Source organism: Mesoplodon mirus (assembly GCF_964341445.2).
Source record: "Mesoplodon mirus genome assembly, chromosome: 1".
NCBI lineage: Eukaryota > Metazoa > Chordata > Mammalia > Artiodactyla > Ziphiidae > Mesoplodon > Mesoplodon mirus.
The window spans coordinates 5172813-5186062 of NC_138976.1; the positions used below are offsets into that span (position 1 = coordinate 5172813).

Sequence of the window (13250 nt, forward strand, 5' to 3'; positions counted from 1 at the left end):
CAATCTAAGACTCTTTAATGCCTTCCTAGTATTTCACAGCATAGTTGTGCCACATTTTATTTACCCATGTTCTACAGACAGACGTGTAAATCATCTCCAACCGTGTGCTGTGACAGACAATGCTACAACCCAAATCCCGGTACGTGTAACTTTACATTTGGGCCAATACTCGTGTACCACCTGACATTTCTACGAAGCATATTTTTAGTCTGTGCCCAGAGAACTGCAGGGCAGACAGAAGGTGAGGAAGGAGATGAGAACTGCGACCCTGCCCTGAGAAACCAGCGGCAGACCCCGACCTCTAATCAGGCACCCACCACAGGAGGCAGATGCCCTCCAGGAGCGAAAGCCCACAGGGGTGCAGGGCCCAGTTCACTCGAAACAACAGGACCCTGGCGCCTTCCAGGAGCCCTCCTCCACCTGCAGCCTCCCACCTTCAGCCTGCACGAGGCAGAAGAGGTGTCCCAAAGGAGACTTCTTATCAACAAACCATTCCGCCTGGATGGTAACGCTTCCCACTAATCAGAGCGAGGAAGTACTCCATCAGGCTGGAGGAACAGCGATTGCAGCTGTGCAGAGGATCCTGCCAACAACCGCCGGGGTGGCTGTCCTCACTGTCGGCCCCACTTAGATGGGCAAACGGAGGCTGAGCGGTGAAGTACCAGGCCGAGGTGTCGCCGTGCGCCCTTTCTCACTCTATCACGCCATCTCAGAGCTGAGCCACATGCAGGAGGTTGTCTGCTGATACAGAGATGGTTCTTCAACAACTAACCCCCCCCCAAGCCACCTTCTCTTTTAAGAAAATAAAACCAAATATTTATTTTCTTCAGAAAATATACTGAAGGCGGGGCGGCTAAAAGGGCTGAGTTGGTTTAAATGATCTCCAACAAGCCCAAAGGACTACAGCCCCGGAACCCATATGCTATTTATTCTCCAAGCCTCAGACTCTAGAGGAAACCCAGGATGGTGACAGTCCATGGGTCACCAATCAGGCAAGAGCAGGTCTGAAGTTATGAAAAGGAAGAACCCAAACATCAGGGCCGAGTGTTGCCCAGGGGCTTTCAGAAGGAGGCCAACCTGTCATTTCAGCAAAAGAAAAGAGGAACATGTGCCTTCACCTAAGCACACCAACTTTACTCACTGGTTATTTACGATCAACGGGCATTACAACCACTCCATCATCTCTCCCCAGTTCCTGAACTATCACAGACTCTGCTGCCCCTTCCGCTAACAAGTCCACATCACAGACCACACGGCCCTCCCTGCCCCCGTACCCCAAACTCCCACATCAAAACCTCATCACACTGCCTTCAGATCTCTGGAGGGCAGCACTTGGTTAAAAGCTACTCTCTCCCGCCGCTAGTATGACCAACACAGCGTTAGGATTCATGCAGGTGAACAAAAAATTACCATGGTCCTTTCTTTTTTCCTTGAGAAGGCAGGAAAGGACTGAAGTGACAATGCTGGTAAAACACATATGAAATGTCTTAAGTACACCTATAAACATTCGTATCTCCTGTTTTCCGGTGGTCACTTCAGGGATGAAACTCACACGTTCAGCTACAACATTCCCGTTACTGGAAAACGAAACTGTTTCCAAGACAGCACTCATCATCTCACTCTGAAGGCTAGCGGCAAGGAGTGACTTTTACTTGCTACTCTGTGTACTTCTGGCGTGTTTGGGTTTTTTGTAACGAGCCTGTACTGTTACTGTTACATTGTTTCAAGATCTAGATAAACTGAGCAATACAGTAGCAACACATCATCCTGTTTCCGAGCTGACTAGGTGCCATCCTCACAGCAACACTGAGAGGCAGGTTCCATCCCCACCCGGCAGATACAGAAACAGAGGCTCAGAGAGGGGTAAAGGAAGGTGTAAACAGCAGAAATGAACACTCCTGTCTGCCTGATGCCATGAACTGGAACAAACCTTATCTTCATTCCTCTCAAGACATTTACCTAAAACTCTCCAAGAACAGAACCAACTCAGGGAGGGGCAGCAGCCAGTGATCAAACGCTCCTGCTGGGGGAGCCCCGACGCCCCCGCCCCAAGGGGAGGCCCCTGGTACCCCTGGTAAGGTGTCTGAGCTCCTGGAGGCGAGGGCAGGGGCTGTTTGACTTGGGTCTAAATCTTCAGCATGTAGCACAGGGCTTAGCACACAATGAGAAACGCCAGCATCTAGTAAACAAAAGAGCCCCAAGTGATAAGCCTGCCTACTCCAACCCCCCAGGCCCTCGGCCAGTGCTGAATCCAGGAACCATTAATAGCTACTGTTTACTGAGAGCCTGCTCGCCTTGTGCCAGGCACCTTAGAAACACTTCAGCGTAGGACCCACTGAATCCTCCCCCAATTCTAGGAGGCAGGTGTTACTACGATATTTTGCAGAGAAAGAGAACAGAGACTCCAAAAGATTAAATAATCTTAATCACCCAGCTTGCAAGTGGAAGAACCTGGACCTGAAGGCAGCTGACCATCAAAGGCAAGGGCTACTCTCCCTCAGGAAAGAGGCATCCCCAACTCTCCCCGCGATTTCTCTCTAGATTTCTCTCTAGGTTCGCGCTAACAGTTAACAGCCCGCGAGGGCCAGCGCTGCCAGTCGGCACCTCCCCGGGGCACTCAGCTCACCAGAGGCCCCAGCCTGATGAAATACCACCCAGGCGTTTCCAGGGGCTTCACGTCCACAGTCACTTCGCCCACTAGGTGTGATCTCCTCGCATAGCCAGGCCGGGAAAGTCGGGGCCGGAGGCCAAGTGGTTGAGTTGAGAACTGAACACAACAGAGCACAGGCCTCCGGATCAATTCCACAGTAAGATGCATTAGCAACAACAAGACTACCAAGGGCTGTAACGCGAGCCTCAGAAATCTCCAGAAGGGCCATGTGAGAACTGCAAACAGAGGAGGTCTCTGAATCCTCTCTGCCAGGCTTTCTGTGCCAAGTACCATCATTTTAGTTGATAAGGAAAATCAACCTAAGATCTGGCTACCTGTGCCCCTCCCCACAACCCCCCGCCGGTTCCCCCACTGGCCTTACCTAATGAGAGGCACAGGGCCACTTCAGCCCTGGGAGTCCACAGCAAACACCATTTCTGATACACGTGTGCACACCAATCACAGCCTGAGATCCTACACCAACTACAGGAAGCCTGAAACAGCCACTGCTTTTAATTTGGGAAATGTGCATGCCCAAAATGACCCCCAAAAGCTGTTCACTTAAGAAAGCCCTCAGTTCAGAAACACCCGCTCTCATGTACTACTGTATATAAGCTGGCACAGTTTTTTGAAAAGGAGTTTCACAGAATTCTTACCAAAACGCTACTCAACAGGAAGAGTCCACACTACAGGAACACGCTCTCACATGCTATTATATACAGATTACATGTTTTTGAAGAGAAATTTGACTGAATTCTACCAAAATTGAGTAATACCCCAAAATTAGAAACAGCCCAACTGTCCACCAATAGAAATGGGATAAATCAAGTATATTCACAGACTATTCTCCGTAGTTACTAAAATAAATGATGTAATACATCTATAAAGGCCCTCGTAGAGCACACCAAGACATTAAGTGAAAAGGGCAACCTGCTTTAAGAAGAATATATATACATATATATATATATATATATATACATGGATAATGTGCATAATTTTTTTTTCTATTAGGAATCACAAGAAACTTCAAATAATGGTTTCCTTTCAGAGAGATTGGAGAGGAACCCTTATGCTTTTCAATACAGATTGAATTTTTCTAACTACTTTTTTAAAAAGTCAACTGGGAATATCTGGGCCAAGGGATTAAGAACTATTTTTGTTTTCTTCTTCCATACACTTGCATATTTTTTAAAAACCTCCTAAGTATTATTTTTAAAACATTAACAGTATGATAGATCTGTATATGTTAGTATGGAAAAATGCTCATGATACGTTTAAAAATGAAGAAAGACTAGTATGATCCCATTTTTGCTCTTTAAAAAACCTGCCTACAGGGCTTCCCTGGTGGCGCAGTGGTTCAGAGTCCGCCTGCCGATGCAGGGGACACGGGTTCGTGCCCTGGTCCGGGAAGATCCCACATGCCACGGAGCAGTTGGGCCCGTGAGCCATGGCTGCTGAGCCTGTGCGTCCGGAGCCTGTGCTCCGCAATGGGAGAGGCCACAGCAGTGAGAGGCCCGCGTACCGCAAAAAAAAAAAAAAAAACCTGCCTTCAAAGGGCCATATTCACATGAAGGATAAACACACCAAACCATAAATAGTGGCTACCACCTGGGAAGACAGAAGGGAGAGCTTTCATTTTTCTATGTACCCTTGCTTTTTCTTTTCTTTTTATTTTTTTTTCCAGTAAGTATACCTTTGTAATTAATTTTGTATCAGAAAGAATTCCACTTTATGCTCCAGGGCAACGTTCCACTCTCCCCAACTATTTCTGAACACTCAGCCCATTCAGTCCCATTGACAGGTCGGCCCTCCCAGACTGGCCTGCATGTTCTGCACGGCCTAGAACAGAGCAGTTCTCTAAGCTCTGAACTGGATGTAAACAACACCTGCCGAAAAAAGCTCTAAAGACACAAAGGAACCGTGGAAAGAGCGCAGGAGATGACCTCCTTTTTCCAGTTGGTCATGCAGTGACATTCACCCCCCATTCCACCCAGAGATGAGCTCAAAGCATGCTGGGAGAATCAACTCAATGACTGGAGGTGAAGTCCTACCTGCCTCCTGGGTGGCCCTGGCCCCCGCCCCACCAGAGCACTCCCACCACGTCCACAGTCGAAGGGCCTGGGGCTCTGGAAAGCAAGCTGACCCACCAGCTTTCTTCTGTGGCCCATGCATTTCTGATTTCAACTTAGAAACACATTTTTAATACTCCAGGGCTCGCTTACTATTTGTGAGAGGTGCTTGCTTCAAGTCTGCTATGTTCTCCAGAAGGCCTTCTCTGACCACTGGAACCCAGGCTGAGGTGGGCTCGACTTCTCGGTGGGCTCCCACCAGACCCCCTTAAGTAGCCCCATAGCTCATCCTACACGTGCTGATGGAGTGTCCTCTGTGTGAGACACAGAGCACAGGGAGGAATGGAAGCAAAAGAATCTGCTTCATGTGACACTCATTCACTCCACCGGGGCAGACGGACAATTCAATAAATTTAAAAAAACATCTATTTCCAAGTTGTCGCCCATCAATAGGTGAATGGATAAACAAAATGTGGAGTGTGTGTGTGTAACGAAATATTATTCAGCCTTAAAAAGGAATGGAATCCAGACACATGCCACAACAACACAGACAGATAAACCTGAAAAATTATGCTAGGTAAAAGAAGCCGTTCACCAAAGGACAAAGATTGGATAATTCCACTTATCGGAGGGACCCAGACTAATCGAACTCATGGAGACAGAAAGTAAAATGACACTTGCCAGGGCCTAGGGCAGGGGGAATTGGGGGGGGGGGTGTTTAATAGGTGCAGAGTTTCAATTTACTGAGATGATAAAGTTCTGGAGATGGACAGTGGTTGCACAACACTGTGAATGTACTTAATGCCACTGGACTGTACACTTAAAAATGGTTAAAATGGGGCTTCCCTGGTGGTGCAGTGGTTAAGAGTCCGCCTGCCGATGCAGGGGACGCAGGTTCGTGCCCTGGTCTGTGAAGATCCCACATGCCGCGGAGCGGCTGGGCCCGTGAGCCATGGCCACTGAGCCTGCGCGTCCAGAGCCTGTGCTCCGCAACGGGAGAGGCCACAACAGTGACAGGCCTGCGTATCGCAGAAAAAAAAAAAAAAAAGGTTAAAATGATAAATTTTGTTATGTGTATTTTACCACAATAAAATAATTGTTTTAAAAAACTGTAAAGTTGTGAAAAGAGTTGTAAAGAAAAGCAAGAGGGGGGATTTCCCTGGTGGTCCAGTGGTTAAGGCTCCACGCTCCCAATACAGGCGGCCCAGGTTCGATCCCTGGTCAGGGAACTAGATCCCAAACGCCACAAGTATGAGTTCGCATGCCACAACTAAAGATCCCGCACGCCCGCAGCTAAGATCCCGCGTGCCGCAACTAAGACCCAGCGCAGCCAAATAAATAAGTAAGTATTTTAAGAAAAAAAAGAAAAGCAACAGGGGTAAGAAAGATGATGCAACAGGCAGGTGATGATGGAGTTGGGCTGAGGAGCTCCCGAAGGCCTCTGTAAGGAGGTGCTTGCCTCCCCGCATCGGACCATGAGCTCCTGAGGAACACAAGTGGGGCATCCACATCTGCGTCCCCAGAACAATAAACGTTTAAGTCAAGACACTCGTCCAGACTCATACCAGGAAATGGAGTAAGACCCCAAGCCCCACTCATCAAAAGGCTTCGCCAGGACTGAGACACCCAGAACTCAGTGGTCCGCGAAGGAGGCTGCCTTGTGCCCAAGGCTGAAGATGGAGTGACCAAGGAGGAAACTGGTGCTGCTCCAGATAGAGCCAAAGCAGGAGCCTGCACACCCTCCGACCGGGAAATTCCACTTGCAGGAAATAATCAGCAACGTGAAGCCAAGGTTTACGCACAAGGACGCTCCCTAAAGTTATGTTTATAATAACAAAAAATGGGTAACCACCACCTAAATGTCTAATAACAGAGAATTAAGCAAATCATGGCATATCCATATAATAGCAATTATGCAATCATTAAAAAATCATATTTTCAGTAACTCAGAGAAACATACTAGAACGTTAAGACAAACTATATGATCTGTGAATAGTGTAGATAGTATATTTTTCTAATTTTGAAAAAAAAACCATAAAATCAAAGGAAAGAAATACATCAGTCTTAATGTAGGTATCTCTGGATGGTGAGGTTACAGGTGATTTTTGTTTTTATTTTTGTCTTTATACTTACTTTTCACTATTTTGCAAAATTTTTTTCAGTGAAAATGTTCCTTTTATGAATGGGGGAAAAACGCACTTAAAGGGCCTCGCACCATGCCTGGCCAATGTTCGGCAGTGACTTCTAAAAGCAATACATACTGCTTCTGCACCGCCACAGGAGAAAAAGGCTGGTAGTTTTCTTGAAAGGAGGAAGAAAGGATACAGAGCAGAGCTACAAAACCAGCTGCAGAGGTGAGAGCGGAAAGAAGTCATCTGAAAAAGAACGTGAAAGACCAGGACAGCCGGCAACTTTAGACCGCACTTTGCCCACAGACACCTCCCGCTGCATGCACAAGCTTTACAGGCCAACCACGCTGCTGGCACCTTACACAGCAACCCAGCGCTCAGCTCAGGCCACACGGAAAAAAATAAAACAAAAAAATCAACAAGTACAGCTAAGAACAAACTCGACCGAGACTTTTGGCTCAAGTCACGAGGGCAGGCCTCCCTCCCCGAGCAGACTCCGACGTGCCACCCACAGAGACTCGGTGATATCACCGACAGCACAGCCCAGGTCTTCCGCGCTCCCAGGGGAGGAGGCCGGTTCAAATGGCACTTTGTACACCCAAAAGCTTGTCATAAACAATTTTATTTCACCAGAAGGCTCACCATCTCTCACCTCGCTCTCATCTCCAGCACCACAGGCCACGCCTTTTTTTCTTTTTTTCTTTGAAATATAGTTGATTTAAAGTATGTGTTAGTTTAAGGGGTACAGCAAAGTGATGTAGTTATATATTTTTTTCTTTTTCAGATTATTTTCCATTATACATTATTACAAGATATTGAATGTAGCTCCCTTTGATATACAGTAAATCCTCGCTGTTTATCTATTTTTTTAATTGAAGTATAGTTGCTTTACAGTATTGTGTTAGCTTTAGGTGTACAGGAAAATGACTCAGTTATACATACATATATTTTTCAGATTACGCCTTTATTTATTTGTTCAAATGACAGACCCAAGGTTCCCAAGTCTGTACAAGCCCCAGAAAAGGATCTTCGGAAAGAAATCAAGTTATGATTGGAAAAGAAGATAGTCTAGTTTGCCCTGACTAAAATATGAGATTTCAAGACACAAACCCCGACAGATCTCTGCTGGAAATTTTATTCTTCAGAGGGAAACGCATCGCTTTAAAATCTAGTGTAGATGGGCCCTATTGAACACCTGCCCACCCATAACAAGACACGCACATTTGAAAGTAGAGAAGCCTCATTATCAAATTTAGAAATACGTGTACTGGCCCAACTGGCCTGTTCTGGTTTGAAACAGAAACAAACATAGAAATGAACAATCCTAAACCAGCAGAATAATGAGACATACAACCAGCATACAGCCATTAGCAACGTGAGTCAGTACTTTGTGCAAGGCAAAAAAAAAAAAAAAATCTTGAAAGCACAATAAAATAATCCTTCAGGAAAAAAAGAACTGAAATTTAAAAGGGGGCGGGGGGATGGACCAACCAAAAGGCATAACAAACATCCCTCGCTGGGCTCCAGGCAACTACACAGTGCAGGAACTGGTTCTGACTTGCCATTCCTGAAATTCCTCTCTCCCAAGGTTTTCCGGCTCTTCCTTCCCCAGGCTCTCCTTTTACCCATTTGCACTTGAAGGAGCCCGGAGAGGACCCAGAATGTTGCAGGGCATGACAGGCCCCTCCACCATGCAAGCAGCACTAGGGAGCCAGTGGTAACTGAAATTCACAGGTAATCAAAAAGGCTTGTGGGAGATGGAGCTAATTCATCACCTCCCCTAACCAACCAGCTAACCAACAGTGCAGAGCCAGACTGAAATCAAATATAAAGAATGGGCCAAGAGGCAAGAAGCAGGAAAAGGATGACTTGACCCGCTAAAATGTCTCAGTCACACAGCCAGGAGGAGGTTCCAAGGAGGTTTAAAAAACAAAACAAAACAAAACACAACCAAGATGTCTGTGGGAATGCCAAAATGAACCAAAACAAATTTCCCACTAACTGCAGAACCACCGTATGTCCAAGCAGAGTTGTCTCCAAGGCCCTTTACAAACAAGCTACAGGTTTGGCCCAGAGGTAACCTGGGTCTCAGCCCTCATCCGTGACCAAGACTGGGGTCAGTCTCCCGAGTATTAGCCTCAGTCCTTCCTATGGTCTCCCATAAACAGCACACACCCCAGATTTGGCTGAGTAGCCTAGCTCTTCTAGGCCATTCTGGTGCTTCCAGGCAAAATCAAAACGTTAGCTGTGGATAGAATTGGGGGTGGTTCCACCAACCAAGGTAACAGGAGAAAAAGATCAGGAACTAGGAGAAAGAAACCAGAAAACTAGGTAACCGAAAACATACATTTTCATCATCCTCCCGTGGACGGAAGTGCTTTGCTGCAAACAGTATGTGAGGCTCCCAAGGGACCCAACAGATACCCAAGGCAAGACATAATTATTCCCATTTTACAGATGCAGGAGCTGAGACTGAAACTTGTGTACGGTAACCCAACGACGACCCGAATCCAGGTTCCAAGAGACACACTTGCCCAAACAAGCAAATGATTTTCTGCCATTCCCAAAGGAAAACAGTTATCCTCAAGAGGCAGAGACTCCCTGGCCCTCTGCTTGTTGTGCTTAGCATCTTGTACTGTTCTGCTGTGCCTTAACCCGAGCTGCAGGAACAGCCTCGGAAGAGGCAGGCACCTCGGATCCAAGGACAGAGACCTACCACCACACAGCCCAGGTCTATGTAGTCCTTGAGGGCTCCAAATGCTTCTCTTTCCCATCCCTGTCTCCCCACAGAGGCCCAGCACGGAATAAGCAAGAACCCAGTGATGTTTTGTGCCCTGAAGTCTTCCCCTGGCCATGCCTTAGCCCAGCACCTGTGGCATCCACCTGACGGCTCAGCACAACGGGTGGTACCACAAGTGGCTAACTTCCACCCTAGGACTTGAGGGCAGGCACACAAACAGCCATAGGAAAAGCAACTATTAAGCACCAACTGTGTAGCAGGCCCTCTTCTAGGTCCTTCACCATCTTCAGGGGGAGGACGCAATGTCCCTACGTATGCCAAGGAAGGCTGTGAGAATTCCAGAGTTCTCCGACAGAAGCAGGATTTGCACCCCAAAGCCTGGGCCTCCCCAGTCCCACCTTCCACCACAGCACTGCGCACACAGGGCTGGATGGCTGCAATTGTATTCGGAGAAACCATGCTAAGACCTCAAACGGATGATTACAAAAACCAAACGAGATTATAATATACAAAGCACTTAAAATGCATACCAAACCTTAAAGGAAAAAAAAAATCTCAGGGTCAATTTAACAATCCTGTAAACCAAAGCCTTCTAAAGGTTTCTCCCGGGCAGCCATTTAGCAAATGACACACTCCGGAGAGCCTCCCCCAGCCCCCCTTCTCCCACTTCCTTCAAGCGAACCATTCCCCTGAAAAACACCTCCTCGGCTTGCCTAAGGTGGGCTCGGACCTCCCACGATATTTAGAAAGAGGGAGAAAAGAAAAGGGAAAAAACGCCTTCCAATTTTATGTAGGCAAATACACTCTTCAGAGGCCCGCGATTTCGACAGTGCTAGGTTTTACTTAGAAGGCAGAGGGGGGGGGGGAAACTAAGAAAAAGGAAAGGAGGGAAAAAAACCCATCTGGCAGGCCCTAAGCAGCGACATCCTGTTTATTATTAAACATTTTCAGCAAGAGAGCATTAAGTGTTTTGAAAATAATCCTCTTCTTCCCGCACTCAAACCGCGGCCGTCTAGGCGGCTGTGAACCCCCTGTCCCTGGCACACAGGCCAGCAACCCCTGACCATCAATTTCGGGGACACCCGGGGGGATCCGAAAAGGCTAGGCGACTCCACCCCCGACCGCCGGCCCCGAGGGTCGCCGCGACCCCGGCTCTGCACCCCGGAGGCGCTCTCGCTAGGAAGCAAGATGGGGCCGGGCGGCAGGAAACCAGACCCGACGCCCCCGACCGCCGAGGCACTCGCGGCCGCCGAAATGTGGGGCGGAAAGGCGACTCCGGGGGCTCCGCGGACCCGTCCGCCCCGACGGCCCCTCCCCCGGAGGCCCCCCGCCGCGCTGCGCCCAGGCCTGGCCCCGGGGTGCGGGGGCGGCGGGGGCTGCGGGCCCGGCGGGGGGAGCGGCCCGACCCCGCAGTCAGCCGAGACCAAGCCGCGCGGCGCCGCCACAACAATGGCGAGCTGACCGCCCGCCGCCCCCCGGCCGCCCCCAGCCCGGCCCCGCGGGCGAACGGCGGCGGCGCGGGGCGGGCCGAGCCCGGCGCTCGCGGACAAAGGTCGGCCGGGCCCGGGCGCCGCTGTCAGTCAGCCGCCGCCGAGACAAAGCCGGCCGGGCCGCGCCGCCTCCATCTTAGCGCCGCGCCCGCCGCCGCCGCCGCCGCCCCGGCCCGCGCCGCCCCGCGCCCCAGGCCCACCTGGTCTGATTCCGCGGGCGCGACTGGGCCGGGCGATGGCGGTCGGGCGGCGGTCGGGCGCGGAGGCGGCAGGATGGCGGCGGATTGCGAGGCGGCGGCGCGGCTGCTAGCTCGCTCCCTCCCTCCCGGGCTCGCTCGTCGCTCGCTCGCTGGAGCCTCGGAGCCTATGTCTAGCCGCTCGCCTCCCTCTCGCGCTCGGCTCCCCGCCCCCCGCCTGCCACCGCCCCCGCGTCCTCCCGCCTCCTCCTGGCGCCGCCGCCGCCGCCCGCAACCGCGCCTCGGCCAGCGCAGCGCCCCCTGCCGCGCCTCCCGGGATCCGCGACGCCCGCCCCGCCCCCGGGCCCGAGGGGAGGCTGGGGTCCCGGGAGGGGGAGGGGTATGAGAGATGGGGGCCTGGGAGCGGGAGGGGCTCGCGGGAGAGGCCCGGAAGAGGGGCTGGAGGGCCTAGGGGACGGAGCCGGGAGAAGGGGCCTGGGAAGGGGACCCTGGGTGGGGGCCCTAGAAGGGGCCCGCGGAGAGAAGGGGGAGGGATCGGGGGGTGGGTGCTGGGAAGGGGAGGAGGCCCAGTGAAGGGGGTTGGGGCGAGAGGCGGGGAGAGAGGTCCGGAAGAAGGGGGGCTGGGCTGGAGGGGGCCGGGGCGGGTGAGGCCCTGACGCAGGGAGGGTTGGGAAGGGAGGGGTGAGAGCCCGGATCTCCGCCCCCTCCCCTTGCAGAGCCGCAGCGCCTGCTCCCAGACCGTAAGCTCGGATCTTGTTAAAATACGTATTTGATGTAAGCACGGAACGGAAACTGAAGTAATAATACATTGTTACTTCAAAAGCAAGGTTGTTGCACAGTCTAGATACTTTATTCCATTTTCGTAAGATGAAACATGATAAACCAATTCTCTTGAGTGTTTGTGTATTTGTGTGAATGCAAGACAAAAGGTCAGGGAGAATGCGCTCTGCTCTTGGTTACCTCTGCGGTGTGAGGTCGCGAGGGCGGAGGGGGATACTCACTTTTAATTCTAGATGCTTTGGCAATTAGAAAAACAAACAATTTGAAAAAGCAAAGACCAAAAGAAACGTATCTGGAGCCTGGAATCCAAATCATTTCTGGCAATTGTCCATATGCACCGTAAACACCAACGGTGAACGCCAGCCGCAGGGGAGTGGTTGGTCTCATTTAATCCCAACTCGGTGGCAGATATTACTGTTCCAGTTCACAGGTGAGGAATGGAGACTCTGAGAGGTTAAGTAACTTGCCTGAGGCCACACAGTCAGACCTGGGAGGAAAGTTAACCCGTTTCAGCCTGAGTAGGATTACGGTTCAGGTTATGGTTAGCACTGAGCAAGGTGCCTGGCACACAGTAGGCGCTCAATAAATGTTTGAATGTAGTTGGGGACTTCCCTGGTGGTTCAGTGGTTAAGAATCTGCCTTCTAATGCAGAGGACGTGGATTCCATCCCTGGTCTGGGAGCTAAGAGCCCACATGCAGTGGGGCAACTAGAGAAGATCCCGCATGCCGCAACGAAGACCCTACGCAGCCCAATAAATAAATAAATAAAAATGAATAAATAATTTTTTTCAATATTTGAATATTGTTGAATGGAGGAATGAGTGTCTGGCCCTTGACCTTGTTGGCCGGGAGGTAAGGGACTCTGGAACTCTTTATGAACCAGGAGGTTACCTCTTTTTATTATCTGGTGAGAGAGAACCAAAAAAAAAGATGAAAAGTTTGGAGGGCTTTGAGTGCTCTGAAAGGCAGGTGAGGAAATATTACAGATGGCAAGCAGAGAGAAAGTCAAGGGGACAAGTGTTCTGCTCTGGTGGCAGATCTAGAAGGGGAGTGACGCCCTCTGGGGACAGCAAAGGCTGCTAAGTCCGTGGGATTTAAATGGCAGCGGGTGCTTCACTTGTACCACGAACCCCAGGTTTTGTCCCGGATTCAGGAAATCATTCTCATTCTGCACTTCTCCGGGGTGACAACAGCC

At 50.4% G+C, this 13250-nt stretch overlaps 1 protein-coding gene across 21 annotated transcripts in view; it reads right to left on the reverse strand.

The window, feature by feature from the left end:
• PRRC2B (proline rich coiled-coil 2B) overlaps positions 1-11477 on the reverse strand; it is a 92149-nt gene extending 80672 nt beyond the window's left edge. For 20 of the 21 annotated variants that reach the window (XR_014293259.1, XM_082611979.1, XM_082611988.1 and 17 more), the window contains exon 1: positions 11279-11477. The gene's annotated coding sequence lies outside the window, so the exon portion shown is untranslated. Of the gene's footprint in view, positions 1-7500; positions 9407-11278 lie in introns of those variants that run through there. The other variant, XM_082611983.1, reaches the window with a different exon arrangement.
• Positions 11478-13250: the final 1773 nt, after the last annotated feature.